We start from the raw sequence: 25,602 nt of genomic DNA, 5'->3' as shown, positions 1-25,602 counted from the left end.
CAGAGCGCCATACTGTGCTAACATAGTGCCCAACAGTGCCCAGAGCGCCATATTGTGTTAACATAGTGCCCAACAGTGCCCAGAGCACCATACTGTGCTAACATAGTGCCCAAAGCGCCATACTGTGCTAACATAGTGCCTAACAGTGCCCAGAGCGCCATACTGTGCTAACATAGCGCCCAACAATGCCCAGAGCACCATACTGTGCTAACATAGCGCCCAACAATGCCCAGAGCACCATACTGTGCTAACAGTGCCCAACAATGCCCAGAGCACCATACTGTGCTACCATGGTGCCCAACAGTGCCCAGAGCGCAGCACTGTGCTAACAGTGCCCAACAGTGCCCAGAGCGCCATACTGTGCTAACATAGTGCCCAGCAGTGCCCAGAGCGCCAATCTGTGCTAACAGTGCCCAACAGTGCTCAGAGTGCCATACTGTTCTAACAGTGCCCAGAGCGCCATACTGTGCTATCATAGTGCCCAACAGTGCCCAGAGCGCCATACTGTGCTAACATAGTGCCCAACAGTGCCCAGAGCGCCATACTGTGCTAACATAGTGCCCAACAGTGCCCAGAGTGCCATGCTGTGCTAACATAGTGTCCAACAATGCCCAGAGCGCCATCCTGTGCTAACATAGTGCCCAGAGCACCATACCGTGCTAACATAGCGCCCAACAATGCCCAGAGCACCATACTGTGCTAACATAGTGCCCCACAGTGCCCAGAGCGCCATACTGTGCTAACATAGTGTCCAACAATGCCCAGAGCACCATACTGTGCTAACAGTGCCCAACAATGCCCAGAGCACCATACTGTGCTACCATGGTGCCCAACAGTGCCCAGAGCGCCACACTGTGCTAACAGTGCCCAACAATACCCAGAGCGCTATACTGTGCTAACATAGTGCCCAACAGTGCCCAGAGCACCATACTGTGCTAACATAGCGCCCAACAATGCCCAGAGCACCATACTGTGCTAACATAGTGCCCAACAATGCCCAGAGCACCATACTGTGCTAACATAGTGCCCAACAGTGCCCAGAGCGCCATATTGTGTTAACATAGTGCCCAACAGTGCCCAGAGCACCATACTGTGCTAACATAGTGCCCAAAGCGCCATACTGTGCTAACATAGGGCCTAACAGTGCCCAGAGCGCCATACTGTGCTAACATAGCGCCCAACAATGCCCAGAGCACCATACTGTGCTAACATAGCGCCCAACAATGCCCAGAGCACCATACTGTGCTAACAGTGCCCAACAATGCCCAGAGCACCATACTGTGCTACCATGGTGCCCAACAGTGCCCAGAGCGCAGCACTGTGCTAACAGTGCCCAACAGTGCCCAGAGCGCCATACTGTGCTAACATAGTGCCCAGCAGTGCCCAGAGCGCCAATCTGTGCTAACAGTGCCCAACAGTGCTCAGAGTGCCATACTGTTCTAACAGTGCCCAGAGCGCCATACTGTGCTATCATAGTGCCCAACAGTGCCCAGAGCGCCATACTGTGCTAACATAGTGCCCAACAGTGCCCAGAGCGCCATACTGTGCTAACATAGTGCCCAACAGTGCCCAGAGTGCCATGCTGTGCTAACATAGTGTCCAACAATGCCCAGAGCGCCATCCTGTGCTAACATAGTGCCCAGAGCACCATACCGTGCTAACATAGCGCCCAACAATGCCCAGAGCACCATACTGTGCTAACATAGTGCCCCACAGTGCCCAGAGCGCCATACTGTGCTAACATAGCGTCCAACAATGCCCAGAGCACCATACTGTGCTAACAGTGCCCAACAATGCCCAGAGCACCATACTGTGCTACCATGGTGCCCAACAGTGCCCAGAGCGCCACACTGTGCTAACAGTGCCCAACAATGCCCAGAGCGCTATACTGTGCTAACATAGTGCCCAACAGTGCCCAGAGCACCATACTGTGCTAACATAGCGCCCAACAATGCCCAGAGCACCATACTGTGCTAACATAGTGCCCAACAATGCCCAGAGCACCATACTGTGCTAACATAGCGCCCAACAATGCCCAGAGCACCATACTGTGCTAACATAGTGCCCAACAATGCCCAGAGCACCATACTGTGCTAACATAGTGCCCAACAATGCCCAGAGCACCATACTGTGCTAACATAGTGCCCAACAGTGCCCACAGCACCATACTGTGCTAACATAGTGTCCAACAGTGCCCAGAGCGCCATACTGTGCTAACATAGTGCCCAGCAGTGCCCAGAGCGCCAATCTGTGCTAACAGTGCCCAACAGTGCCCAGAGCGCCTTTCTGTACTAACAGAGTGCCCAGAGTGCCATACTGTACTGACATAGTGCCAAACAGTGCCCAGAGCGCCATACTGTACTAACAGAGTGCCCAGAGCCAAGAGTGTCTTGCTGTACTAACAGTGCCCAACAGCGCCCAGAGCGCCATACTGTACTGACATAGTGCCAAACAGTGCCCAGAGCACCATACTGTGCTAACATAGTGCCCAACAGTGCCCAGAGTGCCATATTGTACTAACATAGTGCCCCGTGCGCCGCCATACTGTACTAACAATGCCAAATAGGGCTCAGAGCGCCATACTGTGCTAACATAGTGCCCAATAGTGCCCAGAGCTCCATACTGTGCTAACATAGTGCCCAGAGCGCCATACTGTATTAACATAGTGCCCAGAGCGCCATACTGTACTAACATAGTGCCCAGAGCGCCATACTGTACTAACATAGTGCCCAGAGCGCCATACTGTACTAACATAGTGCCCAAAGCGCCATACTGTACTAACATAGTGCCCAGAGCGCCATACTGTACTAACATAGTGCCCAAAGCGCCATACTGTACTAACATAGTGCCCAGAGTGCCATTCTGTACTAACATAGTGCCCAGTGCCAAGAGTGCCTTGCTGTACTAACAGTGCCCAACAGTGCGCCAGAGTGCCATACTGTACTAACAGAGTGCCCAACAGTGCCCAGAGCGCCATACTGTGCTAACATAGTGCCCAACAGTGCCCAGAGCGCCATACTGTACTAACATACTGCCCAACAGTGCCCAGAGCGCCATACTGTACTAACATAGTGCCCAGAGCGCCATACTGTGCTAACATAGTGCCCAATAGTGCCCAGAGCTCCATACTGTGCTAACATAGTGCCCAGAGCGCCATACTGTACTAACATAGTGCCCAGAGCGCCATACTGTACTAACAGTGCCCAAAGCGCCATACTGTACTAACATAGTGCCCAAAGCGCCATACTGTATTAACATAGTGCCCATAAGTGCCCAGAGTGCCATTCTGTACTAACATAGTGCCCAACAGTGCCAAGAGTGCCTTGCTGTACTAACAGTGCCCAACAGTGCCAAGAGCGCCATAGTGTACTAACAGAGTGCCCAACAGTGCCCAGAGCGCCATACTGTGCTAACATAGTGCCCAACAGTGCCCAGAGCGCCATACTGTACTAACAGTGCCCAACAGTGCCCAGAGCGCCATACTGTGCTAACATAGTGCCCAACAGTGCCCAGAGCGCCATACTGTACTAACAGTGCCCAACAGTGCCCAGAGCGCCATACTGTACTAACATACTGCCCAACAGTGCCCAGAGCGCCATACTGTACTAACATACTGCCCAACAGTGCCCAGAGCGCCATACTGTACTAACAGTGCCCAACAGTGCCCAGAGCGCCATACTGTACTACATAGTGCCCAACAGTGCCCAGAGCGCCATACTGTGCTAACATAGTGCCCAACAGTGCCCAGAGCGCCATACTGTACTAACATAGTGCCCAACAGTGCCCAGAGCGCCATACTGTGCTAACATAGTGCCCAACAGTGCCCAGAGCCATACTGTAATAACAGTGCCCATAAGTGCCCAAAGCGCCATACTGTAGTAACAGTGCCAAGAGTGCCTTGCTGTACTAACAGTGCCCACAGCACCACACTGTACTAACATAGTGCCCAACAGTGCGCCAGAGTGCCATACTGTACTAACAGAGTGCCCAACAGTGCCCAGAGCGCCAATCTGTGCTAACATAGTGCCCAGAGCGCCTTTCTGTACTAAAAGAGTGCCCAACAGTGCCCAGAGCGCCATACTGTACTAACAGTGCCCAGAGTGCCATACTGTACTAATATGGTGCCCAGCAGTGCCCAGAGCGCCAATCTGTGCTAACATAGTGCCCAACAGTGCCCAGAGCGCCTTTCTGTACTAACATAGTGCCCAGAGCGCCATCCTGTACTAACAGTGCCCAGAGTGTCATACTGTACTAACATAGTGCCCATTGCCAAGAGTGCCATGCTGTACTAACAGTGCCCAGAGGGCCATACTGTGCTAGCATAGTGCCCAACAGTGCCAAGAGTGCCATACTGTGCTAATATAATGCCCAGCTGTGCCCAGAGCGCCATACTGTACTAACATTGCCCAACAGTGTCCAGAGCGCCATACTGTACTAACATAGTGCCCAGTGCCAAGAGTGCCTTGCTGTACCATCAGTGCCCAACAATGCCCAGAGCGCCATACTGTACTAACATAGTGCCCATCAGTGAACAGAGTGCCATACTGTACTAACATAGTGCCCATAAGTGCCCAAAGCGCCATACTGTACTAACATAGTGCCCATAAGTGCCCTGAGCTTCATACTGTACTAACATCGTGCCCAACAGTGCCCAGAGCACCATACTGTACTAACATTGCCCAACAGTGCCCAGAGCACCATACTGTACTAACGTAGTGCCCAACAGTGAACAAATTGCCATACTGTACTAACATAGTGCCCAGAGCGCCATATTGTACTAACATAGTGCCCAACAGGGCACAGAGTGCCATACTATACTAACATAGTGCCCAACAGTGCCCAGTGCGCCATACTGTACTACATAGTGCCCAACAGTGCCCAGAGCGCCATATTGTACTAACATAGTGCCCAACAGGGCACAGAGTGCCATACTCTACTAACAGTGCCCAACAGTGCCCAGTGCGCCATACTGTACTAACAGTGCCCAACAGGGCACAGAGTGCCATACTTTGCTAACATGGTGCCCATAAGTGCCCAAAGCGCTATACTGTACTAACAGTGCCCAGAGCGCCATACTGTACTAACAGTGCCCAGTGCCAAGAGTGCCTTGCTGTACTAGCAGTGCCCAACAGTGCCAAGAGCGCCATAGTGTACTAACATAGTGCCCAACAGTGTGCCAGAGTGCCATACTGTACTAACAGAGTGCCCACAGCACCACACTGTACTAACAGTGCCCAAGAGTGCCCAGAGCGCCCTACTGTGCTAACATAGTGCCCCGCAGTGCCCAGAGCACCAATCTGTGCTAACATAGTGCCCAAACAGTGCCCAGAGCACCAATCTGTGCTAACATAGTGCCCAGAGCGCCATGCTGTACTAACAGTGCCCAGAGTGGCTTTCTGTACTAACATAGTGCCCAGAGTGCCATACTGTACTAATATAGTGCCCAACAGTGCCCAGAGCGCCATACCGTGCTAACATAGTGCCCAGCAGTGCCCAGAGCGCCATACTGTACTAACATAGTGCATAACAGTGCCAAGAGTGCCATACTGTACCAACAGAGTGCCCACAGCACCACACTGTACTAACAGTGCCCAACAGTGCCCAGAGCGCCATACTGTGCTAACATAATGCCCCGCAGTGCCCAGAGCACCAATCTGTGCTAACATAGTGCCCAACAGTGCCCAGAGCGCCAATCTGTGCTAACATAGTGCCCAACAGTGCCCAGAGCGCCATGCTGTACTAACAGTGCCCAGAGTGCCTTTCTGTACTAACATAGTGCCCAGAGTGCCATACTGTACTAATATAGTGCCCAACAGTGCCCAGAGCGCCATACCGTGCTAACATAGTGCCCAGCAGTGCCCAGAGCGCCATACTGTACTAACATAGTGCCCAACAGTGCCCAGAGCGCCATACTGTGCTAACATAGTGCATAACAGTGCCAAGAGTGCCATACTGTACTAATATAATGCCCAGCTGTGCCCAGAGCGTCATACTGTGCTAACATTGTGCCCAGAGCGCCATACTGTACTAACATAGTGCCCAGTGCCAAGAGTGCCTTGCTGTACTATCAGTGCCCAACAGTGCCGAAAGCGCCATACTGTACTAACATAGTGCCCAACAGTGCCCAGAGCGCCATATTGTACTAACATAGTGCCCAACAATGCCCAGAGCGCCATATTGTACTAACATAGTGCCCAACAGTGCCCAGAGCGCCATATTGTACTAACATAGTGCCCAACAGGGCACAGAGTGCCATACTATGCTAACATGGTGCCCATAAGTGCCCAAAGCGCCATACTGTACTAACAGTGCCCAGTGCGCCATACTGTACTAACATAGTGCCCATAAGTGCCCACAGCGCCACACTGTACTAACATAGTGCCCAACAATGCCCAGAGCGCCATATTGTACTAACAGTGCCAAACAGGGCTCAGAGCGCCATACTGTGCTAACATAGTGCCCAACAGTGCCCAGAGCGCCATACTGTACTAATAGTGCCCAACAGTGCCCAGAGCGCCATACTGTACTAACAGTGCCCAGAGTGCCATACTGTACTCACATAGTGCCCAGTGCCAAGAGTGCCTTGCTGTACTAACAGTGCCCAACAGTGCCCACAGCACCATACTGTGCTAACATAGTGCCCAACAGTGCGCCAGAGTGCCCTACTGTACTAACATAGTGCCCAACGGTGCCCAGAGCGCCATACTGTGCTAACATGGTGCATAACAGTGCCAAGAGTACCATACTGTACTAACAGTGCCCAGAGCACCATACTGTACTAACAGTGCCCAGAGCGCCATACTATACTAACATAGTGCCCAGAGCGCCATACTGTACTAACATAGTGCCCAACAGTGCCCAGAGCGCCATACAGTACTAACAGTGCCCAGAGTGCCATACTATACTAACATAGTGCCCAACAGTGCCCAGAGCGCCATACCGTACTAACATAGTGCCCAGTGCGCCATACTGTACTAACATAGTGACCAACAGTGCCCAGAGCGCCATACTATACTAACATAGTGCCCAACAGTGCCCACAGCGCCATACTGTACTAACAAAGTTACCAGTGCCCAGAGCGCCATACCGTACTAACAGTGCCCAGTGCGCCATACTGTACTAACAGTGACCAACAGTGCCCACAGCGCCAAACACTACTAACATAGTGCCCAGAGCGCCATACTGTACTAACATAGTGCCCAGAGCGCCATACTGTGCTAACAGTGCCCAGAGCACCATACTGTGCTAACAGTGCCCAGAGCACCACACTGTACTAACAGTGCCCAGAGCGCCATACTGTACTAACATAGTGCCCAGAGCGCCATACTGCACTAACAGTGCCCAGAGCGCCATACTGTACTAACATAGTGCCCAGAGCGCCATACTGTACTAACAGTGCCCAGCCGTGCCCAGAGCCCCATACTTTACTAATATAGTGCATAACAGTGCCAAGAGTGCCATACTGTACTAACAGTGCCCAGAGCACCACACTGTACTAACATAGTGCCCAACAGTGCCCAGAGCGCCATACTGTGCTAACATAGTGCCCAACAGTGCCCAGAGCGCCATACTGTGCTAACATAGTGCCCAACAGTGCCCAGAGCGCCATACTGTGCTAACATAGTGCCCAACAGTGCCCAGAGCACCACACTGTACTAACATAGTGCCCAACAGTGCCCAGAGCGCCATACTGTGCTAACATAGTGCCCAGAGCGCCATACTGTACTAACAGTGCCCAGAGCGCCATACTGTACTAACAGTGCCCAGCCGTGCCCAGAGCCCCATACATTACTAATATAGTGCATAACAGTGCCCAGAGCGCCATACTGTACTAACAGTGCCCAGAGCACCATACTGTACTAACAGTGCCAAGAGTGCCCAGAGCACCATACTGTACTAACAGTGCCAAGAGTGCCATACTGTACTAACAGTGCCCAGAGCGCCATACTATACTAACATAGTGCCCAGAGCGCCATACTGTGCTAACATAGTGCCCAGAGCGCCATACTATACTAACATAGTGCCCAGAGCGCCATACTGTACTAACATAGTGCCCAATAGTGCCCAGTGCGCCATACTGTACTAACATACTGCCCAATAGTGCCCAGAGCGCCATACTGTACTAACATAGTGCCCAATGCGCCATACTGTACGAACATAGTGCCCAATAGTGCCCAGTGCGCCATACTGTACGAACATAGTGCCCAGATCGCCATACTGTATTAACACCTAGATAAGGAGTGCCCATGAAGCGCCATACTTACCTGAGAGGAACAGTTAATTCAGTGCCTATAGAGTCTATAGCGTCACACCGTACACCCGTATGCAGCAGTCAGGGCGACTCTTTAGTCCCAACACAACATCATTGATTTAAGTTTGCTTGAAAAACTCTTTCACCCCAGAAGCAACCAGGTCTCTGCAGCAAGAACCCTGTAGGGGGCGCCGGCGGACGGTCTCCAGAGCCCCCCTAGCCAGCAACAGGCGGGTCTGCAGCTGCACACTTATCCAGAAGGGGTGGAATCACACCAATACCTGGGGCTGTGACCACGTACATACAGACACACAGGGGGCACATATATACCTATAGGAGCAACCACACATTATATATGGGACACCATGTACATACAGACACACAGGGGGCACATACATACCTATAGGGGGAACCACACATTATATATGGGACACCATGTACATACAGACACACAGGGGGCACATACATACCTATAGGGGCAACCACACATTATATATGGGACACCATGTACATACAGACACACAGGGGGCACATACATACCTATAGGGGGAACCACACATTATATATGGGACACCATGTACATACAGACACACAGGGGGCACATACATACCTATAGGGGCAACCACACATTATATATGGGACACCATGTACATACAGACACACAGGGGGCACATACATACCTATAGGGGCAACCACACATTATATATGGGACACCATGTACATACAGACACACAGGGGGCACATACATACCTATAGGGGGAACCACACATTATATATGGGACACCATGTACATACAGACACACAGGGGGCACATACATACCTATAGGGGGAACCACACATTATATATGGGACACCATGTACATACAGACACACAGGGGGCACATACATACCTATAGGGGCAACCACACATTATACATGGGACACCATGTACATACAGACACACAGGGGGCACATATATACCTATAGGGGCAACCACATATTATATATGGGACACCATGTACATACAGACACACAGGGGGCACATACATACCTATAGGGGGAACCACACATTATATATGGGACACCATGTACATACAGACACAAAGGGGGCACATACATATAGGGGCAACCACACATTATATACAGTATGCGGCAGCATGTACATACAGACACACAGAGGGCACATACATATAGGGGCAACCACACATTATATATGGGAAACTATGTACATACAGACACACAGGGGGCACATATATATCTATAGGGGGAACCACACATTATATATGGGGCACCATGTACATACAGACACACAGGGGGCACATACATACCTATAGGGGGCAACCACACATTATATATGGGGCACCATGTATATACAGACACACAGGGGGCACATACATACCTATAGGGGCAACCACACATTATATATGGGAAACCATGTACATACAGACACACAGGGGGCACATACATACCTATAGGGGGCAACCACACATTATATATGGGGCACCATGTACATACAGACACAAAGGGGGCACATACATATAGGGGCAACCACACATTATATATGGGAAACTATGTACATACAGACACACAGGGGGCACATATATATCTATAGGGGGAACCACACATTATATATGGGGCACCATGTACATACAGACACACAGGGGGCACATACATACCTATAGGGGGAAACACATTATATATGGGGCACCATGTACATACAGACACACGGGGGGCACATACATACCTATAGGGGGAACCACACATTATATATGGGGCACCATGTACATACAGACACATGGGGGGCACATATATACCTATAGGGGTAACCACACATTATATATGGGGCACCATGTACATACAGACACACAGGGGGCACATACATATAGGGGCAACCACACATTATATATGGGGCAACATGTACATACAGACACACAGGGGGGCACATACATACCTATAGGGCAACCATACATTATATATGGGGCACCATGTACATTCAGACACACATGGGGTACATATATACCTATAGGGGCAACCACACATTATAAATGGGGCACCATGTAAATATTGACACACAGGGGGCACATACATATAGGGGCAGCTACACATTATATATGGGGCACCGTGTACATATAGACACACAGGGGGCACATACATATAGGGGCAACTACACATTATATATGGGGCACCGTGTACATATAGACACACAGGGGGCACATACATATAGGGGCAACTACACATTATATATGGGGCACCGTGTACATATAGACACACAGGGGGCACATACATACCTATAGGGGCAACCACACATTATATATGGGGCACCATGTACATACAGACACAAAGGGGGCACATACATATAGAGGCAACCACACATTATATATGCTGCACCATGTACATACAGACACACAGAGGGCACATACATACCTATAGGGGGAACCACACATTATATATGGGGCACCATGTACATACAGACACACAGGGGGCACATACATATAGGGGCAACCACACATTATATATGGGGCAACATGTACATACAGACACACAGGGGGGCACATACATACCTATAGGGGCAACCATACATTATATATGGGGCACCATGTACATTCAGACACACATGGGGTACATATATACCTATAGGGGCAACCACACATTATAAATGGGGCACCATGTAAATATTGACACACAGGGGGCACATACATATAGGGGCAACTACACATTATATATGGGGCACCGTGTACAAATAGACACACAGGGGGCACATACATATAGGGGCAACTACACATTATATATGGGGCACCGTGTACATACAGACACACAGGGGGCACATACATACCGATAGAGGCAACCACACATTATATATGGGGCACCATGTACATACAGACACACAGGGGGCACATATATACCTATTGGGGCAACCACACAAATTATATATGGGGCACCATGTACATACAGACACACAGGGGGCACATATATACCTATTTGGGCAACCACACATTATATATGGGGCACATGTACATACAGACACACAGGGGGCACATACATATAGGGGCAACCACACATTATATATGGGGCACCATGTACATTCAGACACACATGGGGTACATATATACCTATAAGGGCAACCACACATTATATATGGGGCACCATGTACATACAGACACACAGGGGGCACATATATACCTATTGGGGCAACCACACAAATTATATATGGGGCACCATGTACATACAGACACACAGGGGGCACATATATACCTATTTGGGCAACCACACATTATATATGGGGCACATGTACATACAGACACACAGGGGGCACATACATATAGGGGCAACCACACATTATATATGGGGCACCATGTACATTCAGACACACATGGGGTACATATATACCTATAAGGGCAACCACACATTATATATGGAGCACCGTGTACATGCAGACACACAGGGGGGCACATACATACAGGGGCAACCACACGTTATATATGGGACAAACAGGGGGCACATATCTATATCTATAAGGGCAACCACACATTATATACGGGGCACCATGTACATACAGACACACAGGGCAAATACATACCTATAGGGGCAACCACACATTATATACGGGGCACCATGTACATACAGACACACGGGGCAAATACATACATATAGGGGTAACCACACATTATATATGGGGCACCATGTACATACAGACACACAGGGGGCACATATATACCTATAAGGGCAACCACACATTATATATGGAGCACCGTGTACATACAGACACACAGGGGGCACATATATACCTACAGGGGCAACCACACATTATATACGGGGCACCATGTACATACAAACACATAGGGGGCACATATACGGGGCAAACCACATTACATAGGGGCAGAAATATTCCATAGGAAGTGTATAAATACATATAGGGTACTCACGCACATTATATATGGAGCATGATGTACATACAGACACACGGGGCATATACATATAGGGGTAATCACACATTATATACGGGGCACCATGTACATACAGACACACGGGGCACATACATATAGGGGCACACATTATATGGGGGAGAAATATTATATAGGAGGCATATACATTAATATAGGGGCACACAATATTTTGGCGCTTCACATACATACACACAGGGGCACATATAGATGTATAGGGGTGATCACACATTATATGGGAGGCACACGTACATACAACCATGCAGGCGGCACATTATATAGGGGCACCACATACATACACACACACAAGGGCACATATAGACACGCAAGTTGCAGTCAAACATATAGGGGGCACGTATAAATACGAGGGACATGTACATACAGACACACAGGGGACACATGAATACATATAGGGGCACACACATTGTATAGGGGAAAATATATAGGGGCACGTGTATGAGGGACAATATAGGCATACAAACACACAGGGGGCACATTATATAGGTGGCATCACATACACACACAGGGGACACCCACACATTATATAGGGGGGCACATGTATGAGGGGAAACCTATACATCCAGGCACACACACATATATATATATATATAGGGGCACCGACACATTAGATACAGCACATATAGGCTCGGGTCTGCGCTCACCCGCCGTCTGCGGTCACCTCGTCCTCCGGGCGGCGGGCTCTCCGGGCCGGCCCTGGCCTCTCCCCCCGGCCGGGCGGCTCCTCATCTCCCCGGTTGATACTTTGTGTCTGTCGGGTGTCTCCGGCGGGGGGAGGGGCGGCTCCTCGCTGCAGTGTCGGGGTTCGCCCGGCTGATCGATAACCCCGGATCCCCCCAAATCCCCAGCATCAGCTACGGAAGCCGGAGCGACCAGAGAGGCAGCAGCGCCCCCTCCTCCCCGCCTGCTGCTCTTTGTCTGACTCCCCCTCCTCTGTGTGTAGACTGGGGCCCTCACAGCCCGCACCCGGGGGCCCCCAGCGACCCCTCCTGCTGAGGCCGCCACCCACTGGCTACGGAGGAAGGGGGAAGGAGGGGAGTAACATCACATCCCCTCCCCTATAGAGAACCAGACCCCCCCATCCATCATCACACCCCCTCCCCTATAGGGCATCTCAGCCCCATCCATCATCACATCCCCTCCCCTATAGAGAACCAGACCCCCCCATCCATCATCACCCCCCCTCCCCTATAGAGAACCACATCCCCCCATCCATCATCACACCCCTCCCCTATAGAGAACCAGACCCCCCCCCATCCATCATCACATCCCCTCCCCTATAGGGCATCACAACCCCATCCATCATCACACCCCTCCCCTATAGGGCATCACAGCCCCCCATCCATCATCACATCCCCTCCCCTATAGAGAACCAGACCCCCCCATCCATCATCACACCCCCTCCCCTATAGAGAACCACATCCCCCCATCCATCATCACACCCCTCCCCTATAGAGAACCAGACCCCCCCCATCCATCATCACATCCCCTCCCCTATAGAGAACCACATCCCCCCATCCATCATCACACCCCTCCCCTATAGGGCATCACAACCCCATCCATCATCACACCCCCTCCCCTATAGAGAACCAGACCCCCCCCCCCATCCATCATCACATCCCCTCCCCTATAGGGCATCACAACCCCATCCATCATCACACCCCCTCCCCTATAGAGAACCAGACCCCCCCATCCATCATCACATCCCCTCCCCTATAGATAACCACATCCACCCATACATCATCACACCCCCTCCCCTATAGAGAACCACTCCCCCCCATCCATCATCACACCCCTCCCCTATAGGGCATCACGGCCCCCAATCCATCATCACATGCCCTCCCCTATAGAGCATCACAGCCCCCCATCCACCATCACATCCCCTCCCCTATAGAGCATCTCAGCCCCATCCATCATCACATCCCCTCCCCTATGGAGCATCACAGCCCCCCATCCATCATCACATCCCCTCCCCTATGGAGCATCACAGCCCCCCATCCATCATCTCATCCCCACCCCTATGGAGCATCACAGCCCCATCCATCATCACATCAACTTCCCTATAGAGCATCTCAGCCCCATCCATCATCACATCCCCTCCCCTATAGAGCATCTCAGCCCCATCCATCATCACATCCCCTCCCCTATAGAGCATCTCAGCCCCATCATCATTACATCCCCTCCCCTATGGAGCATCACAGCCCCATCCATCATCTCATCCCCTCCCCTATAGAGCATCACAGCCTCCAAACAATCATCTCATCCCCTCCCCTATACATCATTACATCCCCTCCCCTATAAAACATCTCAGCCCCATCCATCATCACTTCCCCTCCCCTATGGAGCATCACAGCCCCCCATCCATCATCTCATCCCCTCCCCTATAGAGCATCACAGCCCCCCCATCCATCATCTCATCCCCTCTCCTACAGAGCATCACAACCCCCATCCGTCATCACATCCCCTCCCCCATAGAGCATCACGGCCCCCAATCCATCATCACATCAACTCCCCTATAGAGCACCACAACCCCCATCTATCATTACATCACTTCCCCTATAGAGCATCACATACCCTATCCATCATCACACCCCCTCCACTATGGAGCATTACAGACCTCCATCCATCATTACTTCCACTCCCCTATAGAGCATCACAACACCCCATCTATAATTACATCACTTCTCCTATAGAGCATCACAACCCCATCTATCATCACGTCCCCTCCCCTATAGAGCATCTCAATCCTCCATCCATCATCACTTTCCCTCTCCTATAGAGTATCACAACCTTCCATCCATCATCACATCCCCTCCCCTATACAGCATCACAGCACCCATCCATCATCATATCCCCTCCCCTCTACAGCATCACAGCACCCATCCATCCATCCATCCATCATCACATCCCCTCCCCTATAGAGCACAATAGCCCCCCAGCCATAATCACATTCCCTCCACTATAGAACATCACAGTCCCCATCTATTATCACATCCCTTCCCCTATAGAGCATCACCACCGCCATCCATCACATCCCCTCCCCTACAGAGCATTCACAGCCCCCATCCATCATCACATCCCCTCCCCTATAGAGCATTACAGACCCCCATCCATCGTCACATCCCATCCCCTATAAAGATCCACAGCCACCCCATCCATCATCATAGCCCCTGCCTTATATAGCATCACAGCCTCATCCATCATTACATCCCATCCCCTATAGAGAATCACAGACTCCCATCCATCATCACATCCCCTCCCCTATGGAGCATTACAGCCCTGCATCCATCATCACATCCCCTATAGAGATCCACAGCCACTCCATTCATCATCCCCTCCCCTCCCCTATAGAGCATCACAACCTTCCATCCATCATCACATCCCCTCCCCTGTAGAGCATCTCAACCCCATCCATCATCACATCCTCTCCCCTATACCACATCATAGCACCCATCCATCATCACATCCCCTCCCCTATAGAGCATCACAGCCCCCCATCCACCATCACATCCCCTCCCCTCTAGAGCATCACAGCCCCCCTTCCATCATCACATCCCCTCCCCTATGGAGCATCACAGCCCCCCATCCATCATCTCATCCCCACCCCTATGGAGCATCACAGCCCCATCCATCATCACATCCCCTCCCCTATAGAGCATCACAGCCCCCCATCCATCATCTTATCCCCTCCCCTATAGAGCATCACAGCCTCCAAACAATCATCTCATCCCCCCCTCCCCTATACATCATTACATCCCCTCCCCTATAAAACATCTCAGCCCCATCCATCATCTCATCCCCTCCCCTATAGAGCATCACAGCCCCCCATCCATCATCTCATCCCCTCTCCTACAGAGCATCACAACCCCCATCCGTCATTACATCACCTCCCCCATAGAGCATCACGGCCCCCAATCCATCATCACATCAACTCCCCTATAGAGCACCACAACCCCCATCTATCATTACATCACTTCCCCTATAGAGCATCACATACCCTATCCATCATCACACCCCCTCCACTATGGAGCATTACAGACCTCCATCCATCATTACTTCCACTCCCCTATAGAGCATCACAACACCCCATCTATAATTACATCACTTCTCCTATAGAGCATCACAACCCCATCTATCATCACGTCCCCTCCCCTATGGAGCATCTCAATCCTCCATCCATCATCACTTTCCCTCTCCTATAGAGTATCACAACCTTCCATCCATCATCACATCCCCTCCCCTATACAGCATCGCAGCACCCATCCATCATCATATCCCCTCCCCTCTACAGCATCACAGCACCCATCCATCCATCCATCATCACATCCCCTCCCCTATAGAGCACAACAGCCCCCCAGCCATAATCACATTCCCTCCACTATAGAACATCACAGTCCCCATCTATTATCACATCCCCTGCCCTATAGAGCATCACCACCGCCATCCTTTATCACATCCCCTCCCCTACAGAGCTTTACAGACCCCCATCCATCATCACATCCCCTCCCCTATAGAGCATTACAGACCCCCATCCATCGTCACATCCCATCCCCTATAAAGATCCACAGCCACCCCATCCATCATCATAGCCCCTGCCTTATATAGCATCACAGCCTCATCCATCATTACATCCCATCCCCTATAGAGAATCACAGACTCCCATCCATCATCACATCCCCTCCCCTATGGAGCATTACAGCCCCGCATCCATCACATCCCCTATAGAGATCCACAGCCACTCCATTCATCATCCCCTCCCCTCCCCTATAGAGCATCACAACCTTCTATCCATCATCACATTCCCTCCCCTATAGAGCATCACAACCTTCCATCCATCATCACATCACCTCCCCTGTAGAGCATCTCAACCCCATCCATCATCACATCCTCTCCCCTATACCACATCATAGCACCCATCCATCATCACATCCCCTCCCCTATAGAGCATCACAGCCCCCCATCCACCATCACATCCCCTCCCCTCTAGAGCATCACAGCCCCCCTTGCATCATCACATCACCTCCCCTATGGAGCATCACAGCCCCCCATCCATCATCTCATCCCCACCCCTATGGAGCATCACAGCCCCATCCATCATCACACCCCCTCCACTATGAAGCATTACAGACCTCCATCTGTCATCACTTCCCCTCCCCTATAGAGCATCACAACACCCCATCTATAATTACATCACTTCCCCTATAGAGCATCACAACCCCATCTATCATCACGTCCCCTCCCCTATAGAGCATCTCAATCCTCCATCCATCATCACTTTCCCTCTCCTATAGAGTATCACAACCTTCCATCCATCATCACATCCCCTCCCCTATACAGCATCACAGCACCCATCCATCATCATATCCCCTCCCCTCTACAGCATCACAGCACCCATCCATCCATTATCACATCCCCTCCCCTATAGAGCACAACAGCCCCCCAGCCATAATCACATTCCCTCCACTATAGAACATCACAGTCCCCATCTATTATCACATCCCCTGCCCTATAGAGCATCACCACCGCCATCCTTTATCACATCCCCTCCCCTACAGAGCATTCACAGCCCCCATCCATCATCACATCCCCTCCCCTATAGAGCTTTACAGACCCCCATCCATCATCACATCCCCTCCCCTCTATAGCATCACAGCCCCCCTTCCATCATCACATCCCCTCCCCTATGGAGCATCACAGCCCCCCATCCATCATCTCATCCCCACCCCTACAGAGCATTCACAGCCCCCATCCATCATCACATCCCCTCCCCTATAGAGCTTTACAGACCCCCATCCATCGTCACATCCCATCCCCTATAAAGATCCACAGCCACCCCATCCATCATCATAGCCCCTGCCTTATATAGCATCACAGCCCCATCCATCATTACATCCCATCCCCTATAGAGAATCACAGACTCCCATCCATCATCACATCCCCTCCCCTATGGAGCATTACAGGCCCCCATCCATCATCACATCCCCTACAGAGATCCACAACCACTCCATTCATCATCCCCTATAGAGCATCACAACCTTCCATCCATCATCACATCCCCTCCCCTGTAGAGCATCTCAACCCCATCCATCATCACATCCCCTCCCCTATAGAACACCACAGCCCCCCATCCAGCATCACATCCCCTCCCCTCTAGAGCATCACAGCCCCCCTTCCATCATCACATCCCCTCCCCTATGGAGCATCACAGCCCCCCATCCATCATCTTATCCCCTCCCCTATAGAGCATCACAGCCTCCAAACAATCATCTCATCCCCTCCCCTATACATCATCACATCCTCTCCCCTATAAAACATCTCAGCCCCATCCATCATCACTTCCCCTTCCCTATGGAGCATCACAGTCCCCCATCCATCATCACATCCCCCCACCTATAGAGCATCACAGTCCCCCATCCATCATCACATCCCCCCACCTATAGAGCATCACAGTCCCCCATCCATCATCTCATCCCCTCTCCTATAGAGCATCACAGTCCCCACTCATCATCACATCCCCTGCCATACAGAGCATTCACAGCCTTCATCCATCATCACATCCCCTCCCCTATAGAGCATCACAGCCATCCAGCCATCATCATATCCCTTCCACTACAGAGTATAACAGCCCCCTATCCAGCATCAGAACCTCACGCCAGGGGGATGACTGCTCCAGTGAGACGGGGACGGGGAGTGGAGGGCAGGCTAGACAGGTCCTAGTGGTGGGGGACTCAATTATTAGGGGGACAGACAGGGTAATCTGCCATAAAGACCGGGATCGTCGAACGGTGTGTTGTCTTCCTGGCGCTCGAGTTCGACACATCGCGGATCGGATTGACAGATTCCTGGGAGGGGCTGGTGAGGATCCAGCGGTCATGGTGCACGTTGGCTCCAATGAACAAGTTAGAGGTCAATGGAGGGCCCTCAAAAATGATTTCAGGAACTTGGGGTCCAAGCTCAGGGCGAGGACCTCCAGGGTAGTTTTCTCGGAAATACTACCTGTACCTAAAGCCACACTAGAAAGGCAGCAGGATCTTAGGGAGGTAAACAAGTGGCTCCAGAGTTGGTGTAAAAAGGAGGGATTTGGGTTCCTGGAGAACTGGGCTGACTTTGCTGTCGGCTACAGGCTCTACTGTAGGGATGGGCTGCATCTCAATGGGGAGGGTGCAGCTGTGCTGGGGGAAAAGATGGCTAGAAGGCTGGAGGAGTGTTTAAACTAGGGACTGGGGGAGGGCAAAAAGAAAAACAAGGGGGTAGTCAGTGTAGCTAGCGACCCGGGTCTAAGCAATGGGAATGGGGGTCTAGCAGGGGGAGGGGTTAGTACAGTTAGAACTAATAGAACAGCTAATAGAACCATAAGTAGCACAATGTATTTAAAGATCAACAACCGTATAAATTGTATGGCAACAAATGCAAGGAGTCTGATCGGTAAAGTGGGTGAGCTTGAAGCGAGAATGGCCAATGAAAACTATGATATAGTCGGAATAACGGAAACATGGCTTGATGATAAGTGCGATTGGGCGGTTAATGTACAGGGTTACAATCTCTGCAGAAGAGACCGTGGTGAAAACAAAAGGGGGAGGGGTGTGTCTGTATGTTAAATCGTACTTAATGCCGAGACTACAGGAGGATATAGGAGTAGGAGAAGAACACGTGGAATCTCTGTGGGTAGAAATACAGGGAGAAAAAAAAATAAAGTACTGATAGACCACCAAAAGCAACAGAAGAAACTGAAACCTTACTACTAAGGCAGATAGAAGAGGTGTCAAACCGCAACAAAGTAATTATCATGGGGGAGTTTAATTATCCGGATATAATATGAGAAAACGAAACCTGCAAATCTCACAGGGGTGATAAGTTCTTGAAAACAATTAAAGATAATTACCTGAACCAACTTGTGCGGGAGCCAACGAGAGGGAGGGCCACTCTGGGCTTAGTACTAACTAACAAACCGGACAGAATCATGGGGGTGCAGGTTGAGGTGCACTTGGGGAACAGTGACCACAATATAATCAACTTCCAGCTGTCGTTCAATAAGAAGCCTCATCAGGGAGCGACAAATAAACTAAACTTTAGTAAAGCAACATTTGATGAGCTGAGAACTACTAATCGGTAACATTAATTGGGACAACATCCTCAAAAATATCAGTACGGAGGACAAATGGGAGGAGTTTAAAAGGATCCTAATCACCTCATGTGAGCAGTTCATTCCCTTTAAAAATAAAAGAACTTCAAGTAGAAGGAAACCAATGTGGCTAGACAAGACGGTAAGGGGGGCAATAAACGAAAAAAAGAAAGCGTTCAAACTACTAAAGCAAGAAGGCAGCGAAGAAGCGCTGAAATCATACAGGGGAAAAATAAGATATGCAAATGTGGTTCCAACTACAGGCCGGTAAGTCTCACTTCAATAACTGGGAAAATATTGGAGGGGTTTCTGAGAGACGCCATCGAAGAATACCTCAAGGAGAACAACGGAATAACTCCTCACCAGCACGGGTTCATGAGGGGTCGATCATGTCAGACCAATCTGATCAGCTTCTACCATGAAGTAAGCTCTAGGCTGGACCGGGGAGAGTCTATAGATCTCGTATATCTGGACTTCTCTAAAGCCTTTGACACCGTGCCGCATGATAGGCTGATATACAAAATGAGAAGCTCGGATTGGGTGAAAACGTGTGTATGTGGGTAAAGAACTGGCAGAGATAGAAGGCAGAGGGGGGTAATAAATGGTTCGTACTCTGATTGGGCCCCCGTCACTAGTGGGGGGGGGGGGCACAGGGCTCAATATTGGGCCCCATTCTGTTCAATATATTTACCAACGACCTGATAGAGGGGCTGCACAGCAAAGTATCAATATTTGTAGATGATACAAAATTATACAATGTAATCAATGCAATGGAGGGCAATGTGCGGCTACAAACGGACCGAGATAAGCCGGGGGATCGGGGGGGGGGGGGGGGGGGTAATGGGGAATGAAGGTCAAGGTGAATAAATGTAAGGTTCTGCATATGGGCAGGAGAAACGGATGTCACCAATATACACTGAATGGGGTACAGCTAGGGAAAAGACCTGGGGTACTAGTGGGCTGTAGACTAAACTGGAGTAACCAATGCCAGGCAGCTGCTGCAAAAGGTAGTAGAGTCTTGGGGTGCAGTAAAAGAGGTATAGGGGCGAGGGACGAGAACATCATCCCCCCCACTATATAAGGCACTTGTCAGGCCCCACATGGAATACTGCGGACAGTTCTGGTCACCGGCGCTCAGGAAAGATGTTACAGTACTGGAGGGGGTTCAAAGAAGGGCAACTAAACTAATACATGGAATGACGGGACTGGAATACCCAGAGAGGCACCAAAACTGGGATTATTCACCCCGGAAAACAGACGGCTAAGGGGCGACCAAATAACTCTGTATAAATCCATGAGGGGACGATACAAGGATCTCTGCCAGGATCTGTTTATACCCAGGACTGCGGCGGTAACAAGAGGGCATCCGCTACGTCTAGAAGAAAGCAGGTTTCATCACCAACATAGAAGGGGGTTCTTTACTGTAAGAGCAGTGAGACTGTGGAACTCTCTGCCTGAGGACGTGGTGATGGCAAGATCCATAGAGGAGTGTAAGAGGGACTAGCTGCCTTTCTGTGATATTACAGGATATAGACATTAGGTGGCCAGCGGGTTGGTGATCCGGGTCTTACAGTCAGGTAGGTACTATCAGAGGCTAATCCAGGGATTATTCTGGCTGCCATTAGGGAGTCGGAAAGGAATTTCCCCCCCCAAAGGGCTAGTTGGCTCCTGCCTCTTGTTTTTTTTTTTGCCTTCCACTGGACTAACACATCCCCTCCCCTATAGAGCTTCACAGCCCTCCATCATCAGAAACACCCCCCCCATAGAGCACCACGTAGCCATATATATCATCAGAGCCCCCTCTCATATAGAGCATCACAGATCATATACATCACAGTCCCCTCCCATATAGAGCAACAAAGCCCCCCATTTATCATCACAGCCCCCTATACAGCATCACAGGCCCCATATATAATCACAGCCCCCTACCCTGTAGAGCAACAGAGTCTCCCATATATCATGACAGCCCTCATATATAATCACAATCCCTATCCCAATAGAGCATGACAGACCCCACATATCACAGCACTCCCCTATGGAGCAATGCAGCCCACCATATATTATCACAGCCCTTTCTCCTATAAAGGAGAAAGCCTCAGCCTCTCCCCTGCAGTGCGGCACACGCAGAACACACAGCACATGCATGTTACATCGTTTATGAAGCTTCTTTAACCTGTATGTTTGGTCACTGAACTCCGCTGTACTCTCTGTTATCACCTTCACATCACTCAAAAATGTGTTTTACGACTAGAAGACTCCACGATCAGCGTCCCTGAACTGCAAGCCCCCTGCCCAGAGCCCTGAACCCCCGCCTCATGCCTGCTGTCTGCGGTCTCCAACTGCATATCACCACCTCCCTGCTGTCTCCACCTGCTTATCGCCTCCTCCCTGGTACCTCCACCTGCATATGGCCTCCTCCCTGCTCTCTCCACCTGTGTATCGCCTCCTCCCTGAAGTCTCCACCTGCGTATCGCCTCCTCTCTGCTCTCTCCACCTGTGTATCGCCTCCTCCCTGAGGTCTCCACCTGCGTATCGCCTCCTCCCTGCTCTCCTCCCTGATGTATCCACCCGTGTATCGCCTCCTCCCTGCTGTCTCCACCCGCGTATCACCTCCTCCCTGCTGTCTCCGCGTGCGTATCGCCTCCTCCCTGCTGTCTCCGCTTGCGTATCGCCTCCTCCCTGCTGTCTCCGCTTGCGTATCGCCTCCTCCCTGCTGTCTCCAATTGCGTATCGCCTCCTCCCTGATGTCTCCACCTGCGTATCGCCTCCTCCCTGCTGTCTTCAGCTGCGTATCGCCACCCCCCGCTGTCTACATTTGCGTATCGCCTCTTCCCTGCTGCCTCCACCTGCGTATCGCCACCTCCTTGCTGTCTCCACCTGCTTATCACCTCCCACCTGCTGTCTCCACCTGCATATTACCTCCTCCCTGCAGCCTCCACCTTCGTATCGCCTCCACCCTGCTGTCTCCTGCTGCGTAATGCCTCCTCCCTGCTGTCTGCAAATGCATATCGCCTCCTCCCTGCTGCCTCCACCTGCGTATCGCCGCTTCACTGCTGTCTCCACCTGCGTATCACCTTCCGCCTGCTGTCTCCAGCTGCATATTGCCTCCTCACTGCTGTCTCCACCTGCGTATTGCCTCCTCCCCTCAACCTCCACCTGCGTATCGCCTCCTCCCTGCTGTCTCCACATGCGTATCACCTCCTCCCTGCTGTCTCCAACTGCGTATCGCCTCCCACCTGCTGTCTCCACCCGCGTATTGCCTTCTCTCTGCTGTCTACAACTGCGTATTGCCTCCCCCTGCTGTTTCCACCTGCGTATCGCCTGCTGTCTCCACCTGCGTATAGCCTCCTCCCTACTGTCTCCAACTGTGTATCGCCTCCCACGTCCTGTCTCCACCTGCATATTGCCTTCTCCCTACTGTCTCCACCTACGTATCGCCACCTCCCTGCAGTCTCCAGCTGCGTATTGCCTCCTTCCTGCTGTCTCCAACTGCGTATCGCCTCCTTCCTGCTATCTCCACCTGTGTATCGCCTCCTCCCTTCTATCTCCACCTGTGTATCGCCTCCTGCCTTCTAACTCCCCCCTGCTGTCTCCACCTCCATATCGCCTCCTCCCTGCAGCCTCCACCTGCATATCACCTCCGCCCTGCTGTCTCCTGCTGCATATCGCCTGCTCCCTGCTGTCTTCACCTACGTATCGCCTCCTCCCTGCTGTCTCCAAATGCATATCGCCTCCTCCCTGCTGCCTCCACCTGCGTATCGCCGCCTCCCTGCTGTCTCCACCTGCGTATCACCTTCCGCCTGCTGTCTCCAGCTGCATATTGCCTCCTCACTGCTGTCTCCACCTGCGTATTGCCTCCTCCCTTCAACCTCCACCTGCGTATCGCCTCCTCCCCGCTGTCTCCACATGCGTATCACCTCCCACCTGCTGTCTCCAACTGCGTATCGCTTCCCACCGGCTGTCTCCACCTGCGTATTGCCTTCTCTTTGCTGTCTACAACTGCGTATTGCCTTCTCCGTACTGTCTCCACCTACGTATCGCCACCTCCCTGCGGTCTCCAGCTGCGTATCGCCTCCTTCCTGCTGTCTCCACCTGCGTATCGCCTCCTCCCTGCTATCTCCACCTGCATATCGCCTCCTCCCTTCTAACTCCCCCCTGCTGTCTCCACCTGCATATCGCTTCCTCCCTGTGGTCTCCATCCAAGGATCGCCTCCTCCCTGCTGCCTCCACCCTCGTATCGCCTCCTCCCTGCTGTCTCCACCCACGTATTGCCTCCTCCCTGCTGTCTCCACCTGCGTATTGCCTCCTCCCTGCTGTCTCCACCTGCGTATCGCCTCCTCCCTGCTGCCTCCACCTACGTATCACCTCCTCCCTGCTCTCTCCACCTGTGTATCGCCTCCTCCCTGATGTCTTCACCTGCGCATTGCCTCCTCCCTTCAAACTCCACCTGCGCATTGCCTCCTCCCTACAACCTCCACCTGCGTATCGCCTCCTCCCTGCTGTATCCAGCTGCGAATCATCTCCTCCCTACTGCCTCCACCTACGTATCGCCTCCTCCCTTCAACCTCCACCTGCGCATTGCATCCTCCCTTCAACCTCCACCTGCGCATTGCCTCCTCCCTTCAACCTCCACCTGCGTATCGCCTCCCACCTGCTGTCTCCACCTGCGTATTGCCTTCTCTTTGCTGTCTACAACTGCGTATTGCCACCTCCCTGCTGTTTCCACCTGCGTATCGCCTGCTGTCTCCACCTGTGTATAGGCTCCGCCCTACTGTCCCCAACTGTGTTTCGCCTCTCACATCCTGTCTCCACCTGCATACTGCCTTCTCCCTACTGTCTCCACCTACGTATCGTCACCTCCCTGCGGTGTCCAGCTGCGTATCGCCTCCTTCCTGCCGTCTCCACCTGCGTATCGCCTCCTCCCTGCTATCTCCACCTGCATATCGCCTCCTCCCTTCTAACTCCCCTCTGCTGTCTCCACATCCATATCGCCTCCATCCTGTGGTCTCCATCAACGTATCGCCTCCTCCCTGCTGCCTCCACCCGCGTATCGCCTCCTCCGTTCTAACTCCCCCCTGCTGTCTCCACCTGCATATCGCCTCCTCCCTGTGGTCTCCATCCTCGTATCGCCTCCTCCCTGCTGCCTCCACCCTCGTATCGCCTCCTCCCTGATGTCTCCACCCACGTATTGCCTCCTCCCTGCTGTCTCCAGCTGCGTATTGCCTCCTCCCTGCTGTCTCCACCTGCGTATCGCCTCCTCCCTACTGCCTCCACCTACGTATCACCTCCTC

At 51.7% G+C, this 25,602-nt stretch overlaps 1 protein-coding gene across 1 annotated transcript in view; it reads right to left on the bottom strand.

The window, feature by feature from the left end:
• Window positions 1–13,201, bottom strand: part of B4GALT2 (beta-1,4-galactosyltransferase 2) — a 45,834-nt gene extending 32,633 nt beyond the window's left edge. The window contains exon 1 of the mRNA XM_066588950.1: window positions 12,834–13,201. The gene's annotated coding sequence lies outside the window, so the exon portion shown is untranslated. The remainder of the gene's footprint in view (window positions 1–12,833) is intronic.
• Window positions 13,202–25,602: the final 12,401 nt, after the last annotated feature.

The sequence above is a fragment of the Eleutherodactylus coqui genome, unplaced genomic scaffold (genome assembly GCF_035609145.1).
Source record: "Eleutherodactylus coqui strain aEleCoq1 unplaced genomic scaffold, aEleCoq1.hap1 HAP1_SCAFFOLD_211, whole genome shotgun sequence".
NCBI lineage: Eukaryota > Metazoa > Chordata > Amphibia > Anura > Eleutherodactylidae > Eleutherodactylus > Eleutherodactylus coqui.
The sequence above is the reverse complement of the archived record's forward strand: the minus strand, read 5'-3'. Positions and strand labels throughout refer to the sequence as shown.